The sequence below is a fragment of the Leucopleurus acutus genome, assembly GCF_964270905.1.
Source record: "Leucopleurus acutus genome assembly, chromosome: 3".
NCBI classification, from domain to species: domain Eukaryota; kingdom Metazoa; phylum Chordata; class Mammalia; order Artiodactyla; family Delphinidae; genus Leucopleurus; species Leucopleurus acutus.
Genome location: NC_139145.1, coordinates 106,237,356 through 106,260,578, shown reverse-complemented (window position 1 = coordinate 106,260,578; position 23,223 = coordinate 106,237,356). Strand labels below are relative to the sequence as shown.

The following is a 23,223-nucleotide window of genomic DNA, read 5'->3' as shown; positions in this document are numbered from 1 at the left end:
TGCTACCCTGAGGATGAAATGTCAAATGACTGGGAATAAGGGAAATGCCAGGAAGAACATGACCCAGAGAGGCGATTAATATGGAGTTTATCCATTGAGATATAAAATTTTAATGAAAATCTTTGACTTAATGCAACCTGAAGATGAAGAAACCCTGGAGATACTTTTAAGACCTGAAATAGTGCCTTTCTAGCATTCAGAGACCTGCCTGAACTTTCTCTCACCCTCTTTCTCCTCACACAATGCTTCTGCCTTGGGAGGCTGTGTCACATGTGGAGAAATGAAAAAAATCAGTCTTAACTTGATTCATACAGGAGAAATGGGGGGAAATAGAAATGATTCCCCGGTCAGGTCTGTGACATTACAGGTGTGTAAGTGTTGAATTGATGGAGTGCAGGAAAAGCAAAACAAAACAGAAAACTACAAATTGAAACTTTAGCCTTAAACTCAAATAGTTTTGGATGTAGGTTCTGGCTATTGCAACACGTAACATATAGGCAAGAAGCCTACAGAAAAATTTTGTGATGCAGGCTAAACTGATGTTAGATTTCTATTTCTTGCTTGTAAGAGTGCTTTTTTTGCATGGACCAGTTGATTCCCTCTCAGTTAAAGTAGCTGATCCTATTCAACTAGAATTTCCTCCTTGTATCCAGACATCAGTTCATAGCACATGATTTGCCCAAGGTTCCTATTGATTAACAGGCCATCCAGAACAATAAGTGGTCTCAGCTGTAACTCTTACTTCCCATATTTCTTATTAGTATTTTATTACTACTATTATTACACACTCTTGTGTACCAGTGGAATCACTGAAGTCTTATTTCTTTCTCACTCTCAGGAAGAATTGATGCCACCTCTAACTTTCTTTTACTGTCCTTGAAACCGTAACCATGGTCAATCTTTGCCAAGGAATAAAAGGAACTTTGCAAGGGGTTCCTCTCATGTTGCCCACTTCTTGTGCAAATCAAGATATTATTCTTCTGAGTTCCTGTCTGTCAGCTTATGAGACCCATTAATAAAAATCCAGAGAGTCAGGAAAACATCATGTTGCTGGACCTTTCCAAAAAACTGTGCTCCTCTTTGATAAATTCAAGAAACCTAAGTGAGGAGGAAGAATTTTTAAGCAAAAGAATAAATGTCCAGAAGGGGTATTATAGCCATAAGAGATTCCTCTGAGCAAAGCTTCAAGTGCACAATAAGCGTATGGAAAACATCAAATTGATTCAGGGGCCTTGTTATGTTCTATATCCTGATCCCTTACCCCATTCTCAAAATGCTTAAAAAAAAATCCTTCGGTTCTAATAACCATTCTAGGTGCCATAATAACCCTTAGGGATGTTAAGGCTCCTCTTTGGGATTGGATTGGTTGGAAGGAAAAAGAACCAGGATCCCCGCGTATACACATATTATGCAAATGTGTACATCTCTGTTGCGAAATGAGAAAAGAAAGGAAAAAGAGTTGCAGAATTATTTTTTTATGTCCGACAGGATACCATTTCATTATTTTTATATTGAGATGTCATCTGATCTCCATCCCAAATAGAGGCGCTCATAGCTTTTTGCTACTAACACAGAAAACCATTAGTGCTGACAGGCTGATCACATTCTCAAAAGTCAGGATCTGCTGTAATAGTGCTTTCTCTTCATCATTTGTCATTTCTGTGGGGTCCCTTTAACTCTGGTGTCAACATATGTGTTCCTCACATCTGAGTTGACATCCTTACTTGAAAAGCATGTTTTATTCCTGTTGCTTCAAATGCATAACCTATTTTAATAATTAAAAATAATTTTATGAAGAGAAATGTCTATAATATTGAAAATGTATCAACATATTGATCACTATTTTCCTTTGATGTTTATCTGGAATTTCTCTCCAAATTTGGTGAGGTAAAAAATGGACAGATACCATTCATCTTTGCTGAGGTGAAAATGGACAGGTATCGTTAATCTCCTTTAATAGGTAGGGCCACACAGGAGACTCTCCTGAAGGAGTCATCTGAGGGTGAAAGCTAAATCTTCTTATCCTCAGTTAACGCTATCTTAATTTGAAGCAATGCCTGAGGATTGTAATGTTGGAGCATGGGTTAGTACAACTTCAAATTGTAATACAACCTTCTCCCTCTAGTTTCGGTTCAGGAAAGTTAATGGAAAGAAAAAGAATGAAAGGGACTTGATGTCTGATTGAGTTGGAGGCCAGAGATGAAGGAGGAGGAATCAATTACCTCCCCTCTCCCCTGCTGTTCTTGGCTTCTATAACCTTCCATCCCAAATCTTTTGTTCTTCCCATTTTCCAACAGTGCCTTTTTTATTCCATCTCTAATCCCCAGTTTGCCAACCTAGAGCTTGCAAATATTCATAATACAATTCCAAACCTAACTTCCATGGAAAGATTTCCATGCTGGTTATTCCTCCTACAAAAATAAAAGCACTCTACCATTTTCCAGATATTTTCATGTATAGCCGAGAGCTGAAAACTAGAAGGGATCTTTGAGATCACCTTGTTCAGGTCTGGGTTTTTTAAAGAAGGACCCAGAGGTTCAGAGAGATAAAATGTAACACAACTCCTTTGACTCTGTCCTCAGTCATTTTTTCTTTTTTAAATGGAAATGGTTTGTACTACTGGGATTGTTTTTGTTTGTTTGTTTGTTTTTGCAGAAATGAGGAGAATTGCCACCCTTTGTAAGCAGGAGGGTTGTTAGTGATCCCAAGTCACTGAGGAGGAAGGGTGGAGCAGAGGCCAAAAGATCCCAAAGAGTCTAGCCTGGTCCGAGTTCCACGCAGCCTGAAGAGTGACCAGAGCTTTCTTTGGAGGAAGGATGTAGAGTGTTGATGACTGTATCTGCCTGACAGAGAACCATAGGGTTTTATGCTTTTAAAATGTCCCTATCCTAACGAAATCAAGGACAGAAAAGTCCCATTGAGATATTATCTATCTCCTAGACATTTTTTGTGCCCTGAAATGTGGTGGTTCTCACTGGACCATTTATTGACCCTATTCTTCCAGGAAAGACTGAGTATCTTTTATACCCTTAAAACTTTTTGTGCTAAAGAGAAAATCTGCCTCCATGTTCCCTGAGTTCCCTCACCAATGGGAGAGAAAAAGATACATAGGATTCCTGTGCTCAGCTCCCAGACTCAACCACAGACTGATACCACACACCTGGAATGACTGTCCCCACCTTCTATGAGACACACACACAGCCTCCAACTCCTCTTTTCACGCTGGGGAAGAAAGAAGGCCACTTGGGACGAGGGATGTAAACCCTCTCTGTCCCTCTGCTCATTGTTCTCACCTGTTTTCTTCACTTGTGCCTTTAGAGAGTATTAAGGACACTGGTGCATCCTTCTTCTATAGATGTTTGACAAGCTGCAACCTTAAGGTTTCACATGATTTTGATCCCATCATCTTTTCCAAAAATTGGTTTTGTTCCAAGCTGATCTTACCACTACATTTTTCTCCATTCTTTCAAATTTCCTCTTGTTTAAATTTAAAACCATTATTTCTATTCTTATCTTTGCTAACTAATGAGAATAGTTTTTTCTCCTTTGGGAACTACCAAGGTGTGTATAACTGCATTCATATTTTCTTGTGTATTTTCTCTAATACTTTTAGAGGTTATCACGAATTCTGAAGGAGAAAACCTCACTTTAATTAAGGCATATACACAATTTCATTCTTTCTTAGAACCTCCTTCCATGTTTATTTTCCATAATATTGGTCTCCTTAGAGAGATGCAGAGTAATAGAAAAGATGTTTCTCAGATACTGTTTAACACAAAGAGTCTATTATCAAAACTACTATCAAAAGTCAACTATTGGGTAACTTGATTGTGGAAATTGAAGTAAGTTAGTCTACATAGAGGTTATTTGACTACCTTATAATTTCCCAGGATGAAATATTCTCCAAATTCTAATTTCTTTAATAAATCAAATAATTTGATTTGTGATGAATAGAGTCACTTTCCCTATTTCTGACTCCTGAGTTGTCAGTGATTTTAACAGAGAATTTAATTATGTTGCTTATGAAATGATACAGCAAATCAATTAACAAGTATTTATCAACAATTAAGAAAAACAATTCAAGCATTTTAAATAACAATTAGCTAATTAAATCAATTAACAGAGTATTTACTGTGTACGTAATACTGCTAGACATAAATAGGAATATAACAAAAATGTTTTCCTTTCCCAACCCTAGTCCTAGTACAATCTCCAGTGACAGAAATATCCCTGCCACCCCCTTCCTGATCCTCAAATTTCTTACCCTATTCCCCCACAAATCAATTATTATATCAAATTACCACATCCTGACTCACATGAGGCTCCTTCTAGCAAAAGTCAGACCTCTTACTACTTTCCGCACACACAAACAATCTACTGCTTTCTACCATCATAGGGTCAATTTCAAGTTACCGAATACTATCAGTGCCTCCCCAGCCCCACCCACTGCTGACCCAAACCAGGCCTCTGTCCCCTTCCAAATACACTCACATTCATAACCGCCGGCTCCATGAGCCACTTCAGTCACCTTCCTTGCTCCACTCTGGACTCTGTTGACCTCCTAATCTGCAATTCTGCATCAGCATTCTTCACAAAGAGAACAAGAATCCTTGAGAGTTTATAATGATTTTCCAAAGGATACGCAACCAGGTATGGCTTTAAGTATGGTTTCCAGACCCTCACCTTCCATATATGTTCTTTTACAAAACTGATCTGAGAATGGTTTTAGATGGAAGGCATCGTGACAGTTCTCCTTTCCCACATTACTTTTCTCAGTTTCTCATTTGTCCTTTCCCACATAAACAGATACATACACTAACACATACATATATACATAGGTAGATAGGTAAATAAAATCTCTCTCGCTCCTAATTTTACTGTATTGCAATGCCTTGAGATATTAAAAAACCCCAGGGCCACAAAGACAAAATTCAAAAATATGGGTTCTAAAGCCTCCTTTAACCAAGACTTCATCTTTACTAGGCCTCATGTTTTTCTTTATCTTACACTTATTTCTGTTAAAAGCCAAGTGTGGTATAGAAATAGGTGGCTTTGGCTTCTGTAGGGAAGTAATGGATTTTGATGTTTTACACAGTGCAGCAGAGAGAGTGATAATGAGTTTAAGGACTTCATCTCTTCCATCACTCACCTATTTACCAAAAAATGCATCACCATCAAAGAAGAGTCTAAGAGAATAAAGCCTAGAGTGTACAGGTAAGAAATACTAAAAGTAGTAGAAAGTTTCTCATTTAGGCAACAAACTCTTAGTAAGGCTCTATGACTTGTCTATCTGAAAATGAGCATGAAGAAGTGAGATGTCAGGGAATGTGTACTAACACATTTATTTGAATTGATAAATGAGGTCAGATTTGTCTGAGAGAAAGTAAGTCTAACTGACTCAATTGGTTTGATAATGAAAACTGGCCTTGCCTATTTGGTTATGTGACAGATGTATTCTATAATTTGAATGAGTTAAAGATGTAGTTCCAAAGTTTCGATGAAAAAATATTTAAAGCATGTGATACAATAAATGCAGTTTACCAAAAAATTACTGTATTGGCAAAGGTATATTGAAATTAACAGTGTTTCAATGTTCCCAACAATTTTTGAATACATCAGTAGTTTTTCAAAAGTGCCTTTAAATGAAGGAGAAACAGGTACAATTAATAGTTACTTGATGAGTCTCAGGGAAACGTTTTGTTATGCTGACCAGAAATTCAGAAGCTGAATAAATATAAACATTATTTTATAAATTCTTTCACAATTCTCTGCTCTCAGCAAAATTGAAGATCTTTTCATGATGACAGATTATTAAAAATAATTTCTGGTGACATATTACTTTGGTTTTTGGTATCCAACTCAGAGTGAATTCAAATAACTGTGAGCAATTGTTATGAAAAATAAACAAATTCTGTTCATTCCTTTTCAGGCCTTCTGATCCATTCCATATGCTCACAACCACAGTGGGAATAGAATTGATATTGAACTGTCTTTTATTCCAAGTACTCACCCCCAAGTAAAAGCTATCCACCTGACTTTAAAATGCATTTCTAATAACATTTACTTCTAGTGTTTAATAATTTTATATCAAAATGTAAAATATATTTATTACCAATTGTGTAGTAATAAAAAAATAATCTTAAGGATAACTCAATCCTGAAGAAAAAAATAAGACTTAGAGCATTGTGGTTACAAAATAATCAAATTTTAAATTTCAATTAGGATAAAATTCTACGAGGAAAATTGAATAGAAATACAAGTGGTACATATATACAATGGAATATTACTCAGCCATTAAAAAGAATGAAATAATGCCATTTGCAGCAACATGGATGGACCTCTGGATTATCATACTAAGAAAGTCAGGCAGAGAAAGACAAATATCATATGATATCACATATGAGGAATCTAAAAAAATGATACAAATGAACTTATTTACACAACAGAAACAGACTCACAGACTTAGAGAACGAACTTATGGTTACCGGGGGGGAAGGCTGACAGGGAGAGATTGGGAGTTTGGGATTGACATGTACACACTGCTATATTTAAAATAGATAACCAACAAGGACCTACTGTATAGCACAAGGAACTCTGTTCAATACTCTGTAATAACCTAAATGGGAGAAGAATTTGAAAAAGAATAGATACATGTGTATGTAAAATGTAATCACTTTGGTGTACACCTGAAACTAACACAACACTGTTAATCAACTACACTCCAATATAAAATAAAAATTTAAAGCAAAAGAAATATAGGTTCAAAGAGGTAAAGAAGAGCTTCCTTGGTGGCACAGTGGTTAAGAATCTGTCTGCCAATGCAAGGAACACGTGTTCAAGCCCTGCTCCGGGAAGATCCTACATGCTGCTGAGTAACTAAGCCCGTGCGCCGCAACTACTGAGCCTGTGCTCTAGAGCCCGCGAGCCACAACTACTGAACCCACGTGCCACAACTACTGAAGCCCGCCCACCCAAAGCCCGTGCTCCACAACAAGAGAAGCCACGGCAATGAGAAGCCCATGCACTGCAAGAGTAGCCCCCGCTCACCGCAACTAGAGAAAGCCCACGCGCAGCAACAAGACCCAAAGCAGCCAAAAATAAATAAATAAATATATTTTTTAAAAAGAGGTAAAGAAATAATAGAAAATGGAAGTAAAGAGAAGATTATTCATGAGATTTTTCTTTAATTTTAATCTAGGTATAGCATCTCTTCAGCATATATTCAGAGAAGTATAAAAATCTTAAGGGTAGTTCAGTAAATTTTCACAAAGTGATTATGTAAAACAGCATCCAGCCAGATTAAGATAAGAACATTACCAGCACCCCCCAAACAGCTGGTACTCCCCCACCCTGACACCCCAAAGTTAACCACTATCCTTGTTTCCAAAATCCTAACTAAGATGTGCTTGTTTTTGAAATTTATATAAATGAAATCTTACAGTATGTGCTTTTTTTCTGTTGCCTTTTATTCAGCATGTTTGTGAAGTTCATCCATATTCATATATTGTTTAAATGTAGCATAATAGGTATTAAATATTTATTTTAAGCTAACTGTTTTATAATATGCAAGAAACTACATATTTGAATCTATTAATCACGTGAAGAAAAATTTGGATGTCAACTCAAAAGTATGGAGGTGTAGTTATTTGATGTCCGTGGGCTTCAATTTTATTATATGTTAAATGGAGTTAAATACTGTTTTCCTCATTGAGTTGCTGTGAGGCTCTACACGGAAAGTACTTGGCACAGTTGCTGACACATCTTATAAACAGCAGCTGTGGTTGTGGTTGTGGTTGTTGCCTTCCTATGAGCCATCCCAACTTTAATATTAACACCATCTCCAAATTCCTTCTCCTTACTAACCCCCAAGTGATATATCTAAAACATATAAACAAACATGTCCCTCCCATGCTGAAATTAACATTGTCCTAGTTTTTTACCACTTAAAGTATGTAGTCCAAGCACTCCTGCATGACTTGCAATGACAACCTAGACCAGACCCCTGCCTACCTCCTCTGTAATTTAGGGTTGCCAATACATCTTTCACGGAACTGTTGGGGAAAAATAATGGGGGGAAAAAAGAAGAAATTAAAAAAAAAAAAAGCTTAGTGTATGTATGTAAAGCATTTGGCATGAAACAGGTATATAACGAATGGTAAGTTTCTCAGGTAGGTAGGAAGAAAGGGAGAGAAGCAAGATTGTTGCCTAATTTGATAATGTTGGCATTAGAAGGATACCTATTATGATGACAGGTCTCAGTCTGTTGGTCTTGATACCCACTTTCTAGCTTAGTTGGGTAGAAGAGGCATAAGGAAAATAAGTATGCTACATGATTTTATCCCATTTTGTATATGAGAGAACTGTGGTCCTGAAAGGTTAAGTGATTTGCCCAAGAATTTACACGGAATTCATGGCAGAACCAGGATTCTCATGTGAATCTGTCAGATTCCAGAGCTGCTTTTTTTTCCCTCCATTCCATGGCTCTCTGAAATATTCAAATTTTATTGTGGTGTCTCAAACATGCTTTCCTCCTAGGGGGAGATAACTTTCAATATTAGCCTCTCTGAGCCTCAGGGTCTAGCTTGTAAAATTGGGCTAATAATAATAATTACCTTTTAAATGAGTTAATACTTGTGAAGTGCCTAGAATAGCACTTGATAAGTGTTACCTCTGTTGTTGTTTTAATTTTACAGTATCAGTTCATTGGATTTATGATTTAAATAGAAAATCAGTGTATGAGGCTTTGGCCAAAATAGATCAGATTTCTCATGGGAGCATTATCCCTTCCACATAAGGTAAACATCAGTGTTCTGATATACCCTTGACCATTTTCCTAACCATTACCATAGGTCCTTAACATTCCTGTGAACTCAAGACCCAATAATAGGTGCTAAATAATTACTAATTCAAAATTAGTTATTAAAATCCCTGCTATTAAAAGCTTGCAACTGGGACTTCCCTGGTGGCACAGTGGTTAAGAATCCGCGTGCCAATGCAGAGGACACGGGTTCGAGCCCCAGTCCGGGAAGATCCCACATGCCACGGAGCAACTAAGCCCGTGCACCACAACTACTGAGCCTGCACTCTAGAGCCTACAAGCCACAACTACTGAGCCCGCGAGCCACAACTACTGAAGCCCATGCGCCTAGAACCTGCGCTCCGCAAGAAGAGAAGCCACCGCAATGAGAAGCCCGCACACCGCAATGAAGAGTAGCCCCTGCTCACTGCAACTAGAGAAAGCCGGTGCGCAGCAACGAAGACTCAACACAGCCAAAACTAACTAAATAAATAAATTTTAAAAAGCTTGCAACAAACCTGTAAAGTTAGCACACATCTCAAAAAAGAAAAAAAAAGAAAAAAATTAATCATACATTCCATGGTAAAATTATATATTCTTATCTAATAAACTTGCCATAGTATCCTATTTTTAAGAACTCAACTTCTCCCCATAGTTCTTAAAAATACCGTGAAGCTCAGTTAAAAATATAAATGTTGTTTATAAATAATGTTAAAATATACATTTTCTATTATTACAATAATAATGGTAATATCCAAAATTCTATAACATTCCATAATTTACGATGTGTTTTTACATTTATTGTTTATTTTTTCTCATGAACATGTGTTTGACCAGGCATATTGTAAATATAAATGTTGTCATTTATATTCATGGCAAGGTGAAAATGAATGGTGCATTTCAAAGGATAATTTAAATCATCCTTTATGCATATAACACGTCAAGAAAAGGACTTGCCTGGACAGAGACAGTACTGTTTAATAGAAATTAACTGAGCATTTATCACGGCCACAGTGGATTAGGCAGAGGACACAAGGATGACCTGAACACAATCCCTGTCCTTTGTGAGGACCCAGCCCGTCTGGACGTGGCTGAACAACATGCACATTGCTGAGCTGAAATATTTAGATTCTCAGGATGTGTAGTCCATAGAGAGGAAGCAAAGAGGGAGGACTCAATCAGCTGATAATTTAGAAAACACTATCGTCGTGAGAAGGTGCTGTAGGGCCAGAGGCTAGAGGCTTGCTTGTCAATATGTCATCTGCAGAGCAGCAGCATCTGCATGCCCAGGAGCGCGACAGGACCACAGCATCTCAGCACCCACACCTGACCTTCTGAGGCAGCTTTTGAACTTCAACAAGATCCCCAAGTGATCTGTACATACATTATAGTTGGTTTAGAAGCCCCGGTATAGAATGGTTCTCCATGCTGCCTGTACATTAGAAAGATCTGGGGAGTTTTATTAAAAATGTCCAGACCTGGGCCTTACCTCAAGAATCACTTACCCATCTTCGTCATATCTCAGCTCAAACAACACTTTCTCTTGGAAGTCTTCCCTGACCCGCCTTCAGACCAAGATTGATTCCTCAGTGATCATTCTCAAGGCATGCTTAGCTCTAATTACACTTTGTAACTAAGCATTTGTTTATGGTATATGATAACTGTCTCTCAGATTGGCAAACACTCTATGAGAGCAGCAACTGTTTCTGGTTTTGCTTATCGTTACACCCCCAGCGCCTAGTAGAATTCCTGTCACATGTTAGACATTCAATACGCTCATTCATCCATTCCACAAATATCTGTTGAGCACCTACAATATTCTAACTGCTTGAGATGTATCAGTGAATGAAACAAGGGTCCCTGAAGGAAGTGACAGAAAATAAATGTGTTGTTCTATCTCTAGCAAGGAAAGAAAATTAATGATAAGGATGAAAAATAAAAGGATGAAAAATAAAAGGATAATATAGTACGTTAGAGAGATATACGTGTTGTAAAAACTAAGAATGAAGGCAGGGTTAGGAGAACTGGGAGCTCTAATTGGGCTGGGACAAGGTAACATTTTAAACAGGGCAGTAAGGGTAACACGTCACATCTGCAAGAGACTTGGAGGGAGAGAGTTAGCCCACAGGTCTCTCGAGAAAGAACACGCCGGACTAGAGAAACAACACTGCAAAGGTCCTGAGGAAGGAGCATGCTGGTGTTCCAGGAACTGCAAAAAGGCCAGAGTGGGCAACGTGGAATAGTGGGGAGACAGAGGAGTTGGGCAAGCTGGGGGTTAGGAGTTGGCGACGACTACACAGAGGGAACTGAGGACCAGACCATATAATGCAGGTTCTCGCAGGCGGGTGGTAAGGACTTCGGCTTTTTCACTGTGTGAAACATGGAGCCATTGCAGGATTTTGAACAGCAGAGTGATATAACTTGACTTATTTTTAAAGAGAATATTCTGATTACTGTGTTGAGAACACATTAAAGTGGATCAAGAGTAGAAGCAGAGAAAAAAAAATCAAGAAACTACTGCAGCAAGTCAGGTGAAAAATGATGGTAATGGTAATGATGGTGGCTTGGACCCAGGCGTTAGCAGCGGCATTGGAGAGAATTGGTTCAGAGTCTGAATAACATGTATACACACGTCAATCCATGTATTATCACAAAGCAAACACAATTATGTAAACATCACTAAGGTCGAGGAAGAGAAGTCCACTCATGTCTCCTCCTCCCTAAGGGTAACTACTAACCTGACTTCTAATACCATTAGTTTACCTATTTTCAATCTTTACATAAATGGAATCAACAGTATATATTTTTTGTGGGTCTGTCCTCTTCTCTTGAAATTGATTCATGTTGTTACATGTAATTGAAGTTCATGAGAGTTTATTGCAGGATAGTGTTTGAGTGTATAAATATGCATAATTTGTTTACCCTTCTTACTGTTGTCAAGTATTGGTTGTTCCCAGCTTGTGGCTATTTTGAATAATGGTACCCTGAACATTCTTAAACATGTATTTTTCTGTCAATATCTATTGGTCTTATTGCTAGAAGTAGAATTGGATATTAGGTAATTAGTTATGGATACATACAATTTTAGTAGATAATGTTAAGCAATTTCCTAAAGTGCATTTTATCAACTTTAACTCTTACCAGTTGGGTATAAAGTGTTCCAATCGCTCTGCATCAGTCTTTGTAAATTTTAGCCATTTTATTGAATATGTAGTGATATCTCAGAGGGGATTTAATTTACATTTTCCTGATGACTTAAAGTTGAACACCTTTTCATATGTTTATTGACCATTTGGAGATGGTCTTTGTGAAGTACCTTTTCAAGAATGCATTCTTCTATTGAATTGTCTGTGCCTTTTTTTCTCCCTGATTTCTAGAAATACCTTCTATATTTTGGGAATGAGACTTTTGTCAACTGCATGTATTGCAAATGTCTTCTCATACTATGTGGTTTACCTTTCACTTTCTTCAATAGTGTCTTCTGATGATTACAATTTCTTAACTTTAATGTAGTCTGATTTATTAATATTTTCATTTATGGTTAATGCTTTTTGTCTCTTATTGAGAAATCTTTCCACATGGAAAGATCATGAAGATCTTGTGTTATGTTACCTTCTAGACATTTTATTAGTTTACTACTTATATTTAGCTCTACTATCCAACTGGACTTAATTATGGTGCAAAATAGGGATCAAGTTTCATTTTTTTCCCTTGTGAAGAGCCAGCTGACCTGGCTCCATCTATTGAAAAGACCATCTTTCCACTTCTCTTCTATACTGCAACTTTTATCACAAATCAAGAGTTCATGTTTTGTGTGTGTCTAGTTCTAAATTCTCTGTTCTGTTCCACTGATCTATTGCCAATTATTTTGGCTTTCAGCTGAGATATTCAGTAGTACAAGTTGTCCATGTTTTTCTTCTGCTTTAAGAGTATTTTGGATATTCTTAGCCCTTTGCATTTCCACATAAATTTTAGAATCAGCTTGTTAACTTTAACAGCAATAACAAAGAAAAACTCATTCAGGTTTTGGTTGTGATTTAAACCTATAAATGAATTAGGGGAGAACCGACATCTGTGCAATACTGCACCCTCCAATCAGTGAACACAGTACACACATCTATTGATTTATGTCTTTAATTTCTATCAATAATGCTTTACAGATTTGTGTGTAGACATCTTACGTATCTTTCATTAAATATATATCCAAGAGTTTTATATTTTTAATGCCACCACAAATAATCACTTTATTCTGTTATATAGAACTATATAAAAATTTATATGTTGAACTTGTACCCACGAAACTTGCTAAACTTATTAACTACATATATGTAGACTGTTTTGGATTTTCAATGTATGCAATTACATTGTATAAGAATAACAACATTTCCATTTCTTTCTTTTGAATCCTTGTAGCTTTTAATTTTTCTTTGCCTACAGAACCTTACTTCTGTAAGGTTTTCCTGTCTCATTCCTAGTCCAGAGGAAAGCTTTCAACAGTTCTGCTTTAAGTATGATGCTTGCTGTATGCTTTTTGCAGATGTCCATAACCAGATTAAGGAAGTTTCCCTCTATTCCTAGTTTGCTGAAGTTTTTTATCATGAAGAGATGTTGAACTTTATCAAATTATTTTTCTGTATCTATTTTTCTCTTTTATCCTGTTAATGTGGTAAATCACACTAATTGACTTGCAAATGTTAAACCAAACTTTGATTTCTGGGTTAAAATCTATTTGATCATGATATAATATCCTTTTCATATATTGCCAGATTTAGTTAGATAACAAAATCCTAAAACAATGTTAGCAATGTTCATGGATGAGATTGGCCTGATATTTGCCTTATACCAACCTTCTCAGGTTTTGGCATTAAGGTTATACTGGCCTCATAAACATATTGAAGTGCAGTTAGTCTTTTTATTCTCTGGAAGACTTTGTGTCAGATTAGCATTATTTTTTCTTTTTATATTTGGTAGGATTTGCCAATAAGATCATTTAAGTATGGAGTTTCCTTTTTGGTGAAGGTTTCAAATGCTGATTAAATCTAAAAATTATAGAATGGGAAGAAATAGCATGAGGCCTGAAAGCCATTCTCTCCTTTCACTGAAAGACACCTGGGTAGAAAGAAAGATGACCTAGTCAAGTAAACTTCAAGACCAAACTCAGTCCTTCTATGTGCCGTAAGTGCCCAGTATATCCTTCCTGAGAGCCATATCTACAGCAGGGAGAAATTTGCCATTTTCAGAATTATTTTTCCTTGATTGTGTTAAGAATTAAATTTTGCTACTGTGATTGTCCCTACTTTCCTTGGCTTTATTGTAAACATCTCCTTGTCAGGTTTTCTTATTTTTTCTAATGTTCCCTTTTAGTCACCTCCCAGTGTCCAACAAAACAGGCTGATGGAATAGGAAAGGAATCAGAGAAAAATATTAATATATTAATATCTAGAATGCTATTCCCACAACATCCATGTATTCATTAGAAAAAAAATGAATGATAGAAGCAAATTTGGGATATTATTTGTGAAATAAGTGACAGAGAAAGACAAATATCATATGATCTAACTTATATGTGGAATCTAAAAAAAAATTATAGAAACAGAATAGATGGTGGTTTCTGGAGCTGGAGGTGCAGGCTGAGAACGAGTGAAGACAGTCAAAGTGCATAAACTTCTAGTTATAAGACAAATACATCCTGGGGATGTAAGGTACAGCATGATGACTGTAGTTAACGATACTGTATTATATACTTGAAAGTTGCTAAGAGAGTAGAGCTTGAACATTCTCACTACACATACACAAAATTGTAATTATGTGAGTTGATGGATGGGTTAACTAATCTGATAGTGGGAAACATTTCCCAGTGTATACATATATCAAATCATTATGTTGTACATCCTAAACTTACACAATATTATATGTCAATTGTATCTCAATAAATCTGGAAAAAAGATGCAAAAATTATTTGAAGGTGTCTTGTAATTAGCAGAAAACGTGAAACTGCTCAGCCTTGAAAGGTTAGACCAGGTCAAGTCTCTTCCAATGTCACCCTCTCATTCACCTACATTTGGTCTCCCAAAGGAAGAAGCAGGAGATAAATAAGATGCTTTAGCTGACAGTTTGATATGGGAAACACTTAACTTTTTGATGGCTTATCTCAGTCAGAATTCAGTGGTTATTTCCCATCGTAGTCTAATAACAAGAAAAGTAAGCAATCATGTCACTGGTGTCATGCCCTTAGAAATGTGATTCCAGACAGTCACAGTGCTCTTCAACATGTTTTCTTCTTTCCTTGATCATTTTTAAACTGGTAACTTACATTTGAAGTGACTTTGAGAATGATTTTTTTTTCTTTCTTCATACAAAAAAGGAGGGGGGAGGGGGGAACATTCCCAAGCTTGTGCTATGAAATCCTTTTGGAACAAATCTAGTTTCTCACTTAAGTGGTAATCAGTATTGCTGCCAAACAAATTATCTTTGCAGTGAGACATAAAGTATATCTTTGTGTTTCCTAAAAATTAAAAAAGCCCTATATTAACCCTCTTAGGTTATGACACAGGCAAAATTATCAATAAAATCATAGCCTTTACGCAAAAGCCTCCAAGCTCTCTCAGAACCTTCCTGCCTCCACATTAGGACCTCACTGTTCCAGCCTCTAGGACCCATCCCATCCTTCCAGCCTGCGATCAGCAGCAGAGAAAAACTAATTACATACCATTTTCTTGCCCCGTACACACTTTGAAGTGAGCAAAAAGATTATAGTAAATTTTAACAGTGAGGAAATTTGTGCACATCCAGGCCAGTCAGTGTGGCAGTCAAATCGGTGCCAAGTTCTGGAAGGTGATCAGTGACGAACATGGCATTGACCCCACCAGCACCTATCATGGGACTAGCAACCTGCAGCTGGACTGCATCTCCTGTACTACAGTGAAGCCACAGGTGGCAAATTTGTTCCTCGTGCTATCTTGGTGGATCTAGAACCAGGGACCATGGACTCTGTTCACTCAGGTCCTTTAGGTCAGATCTTCAGACCAGACAACTTTGTTTTTAGTCAGTCGGAGGCAAGCAACAGCTGGGCCAAGGGCCACTATACAGAGGGGACCAACCTGGCTGACTCGGTCCTGGATGTGGTTCGGAAGGAGGCCGAGAGCTGTGACTGCCAGCAGGGCTTCCAGCTGACCCACTCGCTGGGAGGGGGCATGGGCTCTGCAATGGGCACCTTGCTCATCAGCAAGACCTGTAAAGAATATCCTGACCACATCCTGAACACCGTCAGTGTGGTGCCCTCACCCAAAGTGTCTGACCCTGTGGTTGAGTCCTACAACGCCAACGCCCATGAGCTGGTGGAGAACACTGATGACACTTACTGCATTGACAACATCTGTTTGACAGGATGTTTGACAACATCCTTTACGACATCTGTTTCTGCAACCTCAAGCTGACCATGCCAACCTACAGGGACCTGAACCACCTCGTCTCAGCCACCATGAGTGGTGTCACCACCTGCCTCTGCTTCCCTGGCCAGCTCAATGCTGACCTCTACAAGCTAGCAGTCAACATGGTGCCCTTCCCACAGCTCCACATCTTCCTGCCTGGCTTTGCCCCTCTGACCAGCCGTGGAAGCCCGCAGTATCGGGCCTTCCCTGTGCCCGAGCTCACCCAGCAGGTCTTAGATGCCAAGAACATGATGGCTGCCTGTGACCCCCGCCATGGCCCGTACCTCACCGTGGCTGCTGTCTTCCGTGGATGGACGTACATGAAGGAGATGCGTGAGCAGATGTTCAACATGCAGAACAAGAACAGCAGCTACTTCATGGAATGGATCCCCAACAATGTCAAGACGGCCATCTGCGACATCCCACCCCATGGCCTCATAATGGCGCTCACCTTCACTGGCCACAGCACGGCCATCCAGGAGCTGTTTAAGTGCATCTCAGAGAGGTTCACTGCCATATTCCTCCAGAAGGCCTTCCTCCACTGGTACACAGGTGAGAGCATGGATGAGATGGAGTTCACCAAGGCTGAGAGCAACATGAACGACCTTATCTCCGAGTACCAGCAGTACCAGGATGCCACTGCAGAAGAGGAGGATTTCAGTGAGGAGGCTGAAGAGGAGGCCTAAGGCCGAGTCCCCACGACCGCAGGCTTCTCAGTCCCCTCAGCCTTCCTCCTCAACGGCCCCTTTCTTCTCCCTCAGAATTTGTGTTTTCTGCCTCTACCTTGTTTTTTCTTTTTGGTGGTGGTGGGGGGTTTCTAGAACACTGCCTGGTATATGATAGGTGCTCAATAAATATTTGTTGTTTGTTGAATGTCTGCTCTCTCTTTCCACTCTGGGGCACCTAGATTTCTGCCATTCTGGGTAACCCTATATTTCCTTCTTGTGCCCACTCCTCCGACCTGTCCAGTTAACATTTCCCTCTCTGTTTTTCAGATAACTCTCCAAGAAGCCAAAAATAAATAGGAATTGAAAACAAAAACAAACCAACAAACAAAAATAAAAGCCTCCAAGACCTCCTGAACTGAACAATTCTGATCCTCCCTGGGAATGGCTCTGCCATTGGGTTATGAATCTTTTTAAGCTGCAGTGTTTTATATAAAATAAATATATTTTATTTAAATATATTTTTACACAAATGGAATTTCTATATTTCAAGGTAGAATTGTATGTAACTATGCAATTTGGTCAGTTGGATTTAGTTCAGTTGACGTTCATACCATAATATTAAAGGGTATAGAGATATAATAGTTCTAACACTCTTAGAGCTTTAAAAACTGCTAGGATGGGGGAGGAGTTTCAACATGGCGGAAGAGTAAGACACGGAGATCATCTTCCTCTCCACAAATACATCAGAAATACATCTACATGTGGAACAACTCCTACAGAACACCTACGGAATGCTGGCAGAAGACCACAGACCTCCCAAAAGGCAAGAAACTCCCCACATACCTGAGTAGGGCAAAAGAAAAAGGAAAAAACAGAGACAAAGAATAGGGATGGGGTTTCCCTGGTGGTGCAGTGGTTGAGAATCTGCCTGCTAATGCAGGGAACATGGGTTCGAGCCCTGGTCTGGGAGGATCCCACATGCTGCGGAGCAACTAGGCCCGTGAGCCACAACTACTGAGCCTGCATGTCTGGAGCCTGTGCTCCACAACAAGAGAGGCCGCGACAATGAGAGGCCTGTGCACCGCGATGAAGAGTGGCCCCTGCTTGCCACAACTAGAGAAAGCCCTCGCACAGAAACGAAGACCCAACACAGCAAAAATAAATAAATTAATTAATAAACTCCTACCTCCAACATCGTCTAAAAAAAAAAAAGAAGAATAGGGACGGGACCTGCACCGGTGGGAAGGAGCAGTGAATGAGGAAAGGTTTCCACACACTAGGAAGCCCCTTCGCGGGCGGAGACCGCGGGTGGCGGAGGGGGTAAGCTTTGGAGCCACGGAGGACAGCATAGCAACAGGGGTGCGGAGGACAAAGCGGAGACATTCCCGCACAGAGGATCAGTGCCGACCAGCACTCACCAGCCCGAGAGGCCTGTCTGCTTAACCGCCGGGGCAGGCATGGGCTGGGAGCAGAGGCTCAGGCTTCGGAGATCGGATCCCTGGGAGAGGACTGGGGTTGGCTGCGTGAACACAGCCTGAAGGGGCTATTGCCCCACAGCTAGCAGGGAGGGAGTCCGGGGAAAGGTCTGGAGCTGCCGAAGAGGCAAGAGACTTTTTCTTGCCTCTTTGTTTCCTGGTGCGAGAGGAGAGGAGATTAAAAGTGCCGCTTAAAGGAGCTCCAGAGATGGGCGCCAGCCGCGGGTTTCAGCGCGGACCCCAGAGACAGGCATGAGACGCTAAGGCTGCTGCTGAAGCGACAAAGAAGCCTATGTGCGAGCACAGGTCACTCTCCACACCTCCCCTCCCGGAGAGCCTGTGCAGCCCGCCACTGCCAGGGTCCTGGGATCCAGGGACAACTTCCCTGGGAGAACGCTCGGCACGCCTCTGGCTGGTGCAACGTCACGCCGGCCTCTGCCGCCACAGGCTCACTCCGCATCCGTACCCATCCCTCCCCCCGGCCCGACCTGAGTGAGCCAGAGTCCCCGAATCAGCGGCTCCTTTAAGCCCGTCCTGTCTGAGAGAAGTACATACGTTCTCGAGCAACCTACACGCAGAGGCGGGGCCAAATCCAAAGCTGAACCCCGGGAGCTGTGCGAACAAAGAGAAAGGGAAATCTCTCCCAGGAGCCTCAGGAGCAGTGGATTAAATCTCCACAATCAACTTGATGTACCCTGCATCTGTGGAATACGTGAATAGACAACAAATCATCCCAAACTGAGGAGGTGGATTGGGGAGCAACGATGTATATACTTTTTTCCCTTTTTCTCTTTTTGTGACTGTGTATGCTTCTGTGTGTGATTTTGTCAGTATAGCTTCGCTTTTACCATTTGTCCTAGGGCTCTGTCCATTTTTTTTATTATTACTTTAAAAAATTTTTTCTTCTTAATTATTTTTTACTTTTTATTTTAATAACTTTATTTTATTTTACATTGCTTTATTTTATTTTATTTTATCTTCTTTCTTTCTTTTCTCCCTTTTATTGTGAGCCATGTGGAGGACAGGCTCTTGGTGCTCCAGCCAGGAGTCAGGGCTGTGCCACTGAGGTGGGAGAGCCAAGTTCAGGACACTGGTCGACAAGAGACCTCCCAGCTCCACGTAATATCAAATGGTGAAAATCTCCCAGAGATCTCCATTTCAATGCCAAGACCCAGCACCACTCAAAGACCAGCAAGCTACAGTGCAGGACACCCTATGCTGAACAACTAGCAAAACAGGAAGACAACCCCATCCATTAGCACAGAGGCTGCCTAAAATCATAATAAGGCCACAGACACCCCAAAACATACCACCAGATGTGGACCTGCCCACCAGAAAGACAAGATCCAGCCTCATCCACCAGAACACAGGCACTAGTCCCCTCCACCAGGAAGCCTACACAATCCACTGAACCAAACTTAGCCACTGGAGACAGACACCAGAAACTACAGAAAATAGGAACCTGCAGCCTGTGAAAAGGAGACCCCAAACCCAGTAAGTTAAGCAAAATGAGAAGACAGAGAAACATACAGCAGATGAAGGAGCAAGATAAAAACCCACCAGACCTAACAAATGAAGAGGGAATAGGCAGTCTACCTGAAAAAGAATTCAGAATAATGATAGTAAATATGATCCAAAATCTTGGAAATAGAATAGAGAAAATGCAAGAAACATTTAACAAGGACCTAGAAGAACTAAAGAGCAAACAAACAGAGATGAACAATGTAATAAATGAAATTAAAAATTCTCTACAAGGGATCAATAGCAGAAATAACTTAGGTAGAAGAATGGATAAGTGACCTGGAATATAAAATAGTGGAAATAACTACTGCAGAGCAGAATAAAGAGAAAAGAATGAAAAGAATTGAGGACAGTCTCAGAGACCTCTGGGACAACATTAAACACACCAACATTCAAATTATAGGGGTCCCAGAAGAAGAAGAGAAAAAGAAAGGGACTGAGAAAATATTTGAAGAGATTATAGTTGAAAACTTCCCTAATATGGGAAAGGAAAGAGTTAATCACGTCCAGGGAGCACAGAGAGTCCCTTACAGGAGAAATCCAAGGAGAAACATGCCAAGACACATATTAATCAAACTATCAAAAATTAAATACAAAGAACAAATATTAAAAGCAGCAGGGGAAAAACAACAAGTAACACGTAAGGGAATCCCCATAAGGTTAACAGCTCATCTTCCAGCAGAAACTCTGCAAGCCAGAATGGAGTGGCAGGACATATTTAAAGTGATGAAAGAGAAAAACCTACAACAAAGATTACTCTACCCAGCAAGGATCTCATTCAGATTTGACAGAGAAATTAAAAGCTTTACAGACAAGCAAAAGCTAAGAGAATTCAGCACCACCGAACCAGGTTTACAACAAATGCTAAAGGAACTTCTCTAGGCAGGAAACACAAGAGAAGGAAAAGACCTACAATAATAAACCCAAAACAATTAAGAAAAAGATAATAGGAACATACATATCAATAATTACCTTAAATGTAAATGGATTATATGCTCCAACCAATAGACATAGACTGGGGTTTCCCTGGTGGTGCAGTGGTTGAGAGTCTGCCTGCTGATGCAGGGGACACGGGTTTGTGCCCCGGTCCAGGAAGATTCCACATGCCATGGAGTGGCTAGGCCCATGAGCCATGGCCGCTGAGCCTGTGCATCCAGAGCCTGTGCTCCGCAACGGAAGAGGCCACAACAGTGAGAGGCTGGCGTACCACAGGAAAAAAAAAAAAAGACACAGACTGGCTGAATGGATACAAAAACAAGACCCATATATATGCTGTCTACAAGAGACCCACTTAAGACCTAGGGACACATACGGACTGAAAGTGAAGGGATGGAAAAAGATATTCCATGCAAATGGAAATCAAAAGAAAGCTGGAGTAGCAATTCTCATATCAGACAAAATAGACTTTAAAACAGAGACTATTACAAGAGACCAAGAAGGACACCACATAATGATCAAGGGATCAGTCCAAGAAGAAGATGTAACAACTGTCAATTTTTATGCACCCAACATAGGAGCACCTCAACACATAAGGCAAATACTAACAGCCATAAAAGGGGAAATCGACAGTAGCACAATCATAGTAGGGGACTTTAACACCCCACTTTCACCAATGGACAGATCATCCAAAATGAAAATAAATAAGGAAACACAAGCTTTAAATGATACATTAAACAAATGGACTTAATTCATATTTATACGACATTGCATCCAAAAACAACAGAATACACATTCTTCTCAAGTGCTGGAAGAACAAATGGAACATTCTCCAAGATAGATCATATCTTGGGTCACAAATCAAGCCTTGATAGATTTAACAAAATTGAAATCATATCAAGTATCTTTTCTGACCACAAAGCTATGAGACTAGGTATCAATTACCAGAAAAAATATGTAAGAAAACAAACACATGGAGGCTAAACAACACACTACTTAACAACCAAGAGATCACTGAAGAAATCAAAGAGGAAATCAAAAACTACCTAGATACAAATGACAATGAAAACACAACGACCCAAAACCTATGGGATGCAGCAAAAACAGTTCTAAGAGGGAAGTTTATAGCTATATAAGCCTACCTTAAGAAACACCTCAAATAAACAACCTAACCTTACACCTAAAGCAATTAGAGAAAGAAGAACAAAAAAACCCCAAAGTTAGCAGAAGAAAAGAAATCATAAAGATCAGATCAGAAATAAATGAAAAAGAAATGAAGGAAACGATAGCAAAGATCAATAAAACTAAAAGCTGTTTCTTTGACAAGATAAACAAAATTGATAAACCATTAGCCACACTTATAAAGAAAAAAAGGAGACTCAAATCAATAGAATTAGAAATGAAAAAGGAGAAGTAACAACTGACACTGCAGAAATACAAAGGGTTATGAGAGATTACTACAAGCAACTATATGCCAATGAAACGGACAACCTGGAAAAAATGGACAAATTCTTAGAAATGCTCAATGCTCCAAGACTGAACCAGAGAGAAATAGAAAATATGACCAGACCAATCACAAGCACTGAAATTGAAACTGTCATTAACAATCTTCCAACAAACAAAAGCCCAGGACCAGATGGCTTCACAGGCGAATTCTATCAAACATTTAGAGAAGAGCTAACACCTATCCTTCTCAAACTCTTTCAAACTATAGCAGAGGGAGGAACATGCTGCAGAGCAGCTAGGCCCGTGAGCCATGGCCACTGATCCTGCGCGTCCGGAGCCTGTGCTCCGCAATGGGAGAGGCCATGAGAGTGAGAGGCCTGCGTACCGAAAAAAAAAAAAATCCTCAACAAAATACTAGCAAACAGAATCCAACAGCACATTAAAAGGATCATCCACTATGATCAAGTGGGGTTTATCCCAGGAATGCAAGGATTCTTCCATATACGCAAATCAATCAATGTGATACACCATATTAACAAACTGAAGGAGAAAAACCATATGATCATCTCAGTAGATGCAGAGAAAGCTTTTGACAAAATTCAACACCGATTTATGATAAAAACCCTCCAGAAAGTAGGCACAGAGGGAACTTTCCTCAACATAATAAAGGCCATATATGACAAACCCACAGCCAACATCGTCAGCAATGGTGAAAAACTGAAACCATTTCCACAAAGATCAGGAAAAAGACAAGGTTTCCCACTCTTACCACTATTATTCAACATAGGTTTGGAAGTTTTAGCCACAGCAATCAGAGAAGAAAAAGAAATAAAAGGAATCGAAATCGGAAAAGAAGTAGTAAAGTTGTCACTGTTTGCAGATGACATGATACTATACATAGAGAATCCTAAAGATGCTACCAGAAAACTACTATAGCTAATCAATGAATT

The 23,223-nt window shown here is 39.5% G+C and overlaps 1 pseudogene across 1 annotated transcript; it reads left to right on the top strand.

Moving 5' to 3' along the window:
- Positions 1–15,583: 15,583 nt before the first annotated feature.
- Positions 15,584–16,913, top strand: LOC309959414 (tubulin beta chain-like; annotated as a pseudogene). Its single transcript has one exon. The product of its transcript is annotated as a tubulin beta chain-like (transcript).
- The last annotated feature ends 6,310 nt before the right edge of the window (positions 16,914–23,223 follow it).